General features: G+C 39.4%; 1 protein-coding gene across 1 annotated transcript in view; it reads left to right on the forward strand.

Annotated features, from left to right (window-relative positions):
• Positions 1-3271, forward strand: part of LOC106867177 (uncharacterized) — a 61561-nt gene that overhangs the window by 17502 nt on the left and 40788 nt on the right. The window lies entirely within an intron of this gene.

Here is a 3271-nt window from a genome sequence, read left to right on the forward strand (position 1 = left end):
CAAAACTACAAAGGATTCCGCAGTACACGTGTTTCAAGCTTTATATGTGTATAATTTACAATATAAAGCTATCCTCAGCCGCAAAAATTATTTCTCTCCCAGGAAATTATACCACATCGGCGTTAAAGTAGGAAGAAAGGTGTGATGTAAGAGGTGAAGATCCTTTCAGTATTATGTATAGTACTATACCTCGTATAATTCTCCACCCACACATAATCTCTCCGGTCCTCCAAAAACCTTCCATACCTTGCCACGTAGCTTTTAAACTAGTATATAGCTTTTAAGCATCTGACCCCGAATGGGAAGATCTGCAAACAGATCTCTGACTTGCTTTCCCCAGAGTCATATCCCAAGGATGATCATGTCTGTTGCTAAAGATCATGTAAAAAAAGAACTCCACAAACAATCGCAGTTATGAAAACATAGGGATCCAAAATTTCAGGATTACAGGTCCAGGTTCGGCCTAGAATGTTTTAAATTTACTCATGGAGTTAGCTTTTAAATTATAAAAATTGTTATTGTACAAAAAAGAATTGTTGCAAAAAATCATGTAAAAAATTCGCTGAAAACAATCACGGTGATGAAAACTCGGGAATCCAAAATTTCAGGATTGTTGGTCTGGATTCAGCCCAAAATGTTTTTGCTGGGAGAGCAATGCCTGTCATCACCACAGATGGAGAAAGCAGTTTAAGGAGGGGGTTGACACCTTTGAGTGAGAGCACATATTCTGTATGAAAAACTTAAGTGTGCTGCTCGAAAGCGCACTGCTGGTGTAATGAATGGGGAAAGCTTGGTTTGCAATGTTTGCAGTCGTGTATGCTTGTCAAGAGCAGGGCTCATTAGCCACCAACGAAGCCACAAATGCAAAATATAAGTTAGTCCTAGAGCGCACAATGTTACCAAGGGTCAGCAATGGTCTTCCTCGATCACGAGTGGACGGCCATCGTGTGTATGTATGTGTGTGTTTGCTTGCATGAATGTGTGTATGTATGTAAGCAAAGGTGCATTGCTTAGTGGTTAGGGTATTCGGCTTATGATCATAGGGTCATGAGTTCGATTCCTGACAGTGTGTTGTGTCTCTGAGCAAGACACTTTATTTTTTAACTTTGCTTCATTCCACTGAACTGGCAAAGATGAGCAGTATCTGTTATTTCAAGGGGCCAGCCTTGTCACATTCTGTGTCACACTGAGTCCCCCTGAGAACTACATTATGTGTCTGTGGATTACTCAGCCACTTGCCCATTAATTTCACGAGCAGGCTGTACCAATAGATCAGATCAACTGGAACCCTGACAGTGCCAGTATATAGTGTATGTAGGTCATTGTTCAGTTTTATTTCAAGATTTTCTGCCAATAGAGAAAGAACCGGTTTCTAACCTAGATCCAAGGTTCCTTCATTGGAATTTCAACATCAACAACAGGATATTTTTGTTTATATTTTTGTATGTATGTATGCATGTGCAGATTTGTATGCTTTATGCATCTATTCTCATGCATAGAGTTGCATATCTAGACATGCTCATTTATATTTAAATGATAAACTTCTGGAAAGTTTTACAGATTTTTACAGTTCCAGTGATGGATTGGACCTGTAGCCTTCGAATTAGCTTTCTCCTTTCTGGTTTTGAGAAGCCTAATTTCTCAAGATTTGTATTTAGGCAGTGTGTTACATATCCCAGGGCCCCAATAATTACAGGTATAAGCCTGAACTTGTAATCTGGATAGAGTAACTTCAGACTTCTTAATAGTTCAGTATATTTATTCTGTTTTTCACTGATCTTCAGCTTTATGTTAACATCCACTGGGCAGCTAATTTCCACAACTGTACACAGTTTCTCTTCTCTATCCCAAATCATTATATCAGGTTTGTTGTGCTTTCATTTTATTGAGGTCTTCACTGGTACATTCCACTAGTACTCCTTTTTATTATGAGTGGCTATGGTTTCTGCCATATTGTGGGTTTTTATATCTTTGTCCTCAGGTTTATCCTTTCAACAGATTTCATTATAGAGTGTCCTAGCTACAATGTCATGTCTCATCGGTAGATAATACCGTGGTGACATTTTCGGACAACTGCTTATGATGTGGGTGATATCTTCAGTGTGAACTCCACAAAGTCTGCATTGGTTGTCACATTTTACGGCTTTTCCCACATATCTTATCCCTTTTGTGCATCAGGTATTTGGTTGGTATTTCCTGTTCCTGGATTGCAAACGCATACCCTTCAAAGTGGGAGGTAGTAATCCGGCCATGATAAACTGCTGTATATATATGTATGTGTGTATATATGTATATATGCGTGTGTGTATATATGTATGCATGCGTGTGTGTATATATGTATGCATGCGTGTGTGTATATATGTATGCGTGTGTGTATATATGTATGCATGTGTGTATGTATGCATGTGTATGTATGCATGCATGTGCATGTATGCATTGTGTGTATGTATGCATGCGTGTGCATACATGTATGCATGCATGCGTGTATGCATGCATGTGTGTATGCATGCATGCATGTGCGTGTGTGTATGTCTGTTGCTTTGTCTAGGCACTGTGATGGTTGTAAACAATCATCACCATCGTACAAGCAATGGCTTTCATTTCCAGTCTTCTGTGAAAACATGTCTGGCCATGGAGAAATATTACTTTGGTTGCTTCAACAAATTTTGTCTGACCCATGCAAGTATGGAAAAGTAAGCATTAAATGATGTTGGTGAACACTTTTAATATTAAAGTTACAAATAATTGTAACTTTTAATTATAGCAATAAAACTGAATGTACAAGGGTGAGTCAAAAGGTAATGCGATTTTGTTTAGGACAGGTATAATTACCAACACAGGAACATCTATCGTACATCAAAATGAAGCTGGTCCTCTGTGGATCACATCCCTACTTCTCAACATAGTCACCGTTTCTCTCAATAGCAATGTTCCACCTTCGAATGAGAGCACGCATCCCTGCCCCGTAAAATTCTGTTGACTGTTCTTTGAGCCACTTCTTGACTACAGTTTTCACTTCCTCGTCACTGGAATAATGTTTGCCTCTCAAACCCTCTTTCATGGCGCCAAAGAGATGATAGTCTGAAGGCACTAAATCTGGTGAGTGTGGAGGTAGTGAAGAAGTGGCTCAAAGAACAGTCAACAGAATTTTACGGGGCAGGGACACGTGCTTTCAGTCAAAGGTGGAACATTGCTATTGAGAGGAACGGTGACTATGTTGAGAAGTAGGGATGTGATCCACAGAGGACCAGCTTCATTTTGATGTATGATA

The sequence above is a fragment of the Octopus bimaculoides genome, chromosome 7, assembly GCF_001194135.2.
Source record: "Octopus bimaculoides isolate UCB-OBI-ISO-001 chromosome 7, ASM119413v2, whole genome shotgun sequence".
NCBI classification, from domain to species: domain Eukaryota; kingdom Metazoa; phylum Mollusca; class Cephalopoda; order Octopoda; family Octopodidae; genus Octopus; species Octopus bimaculoides.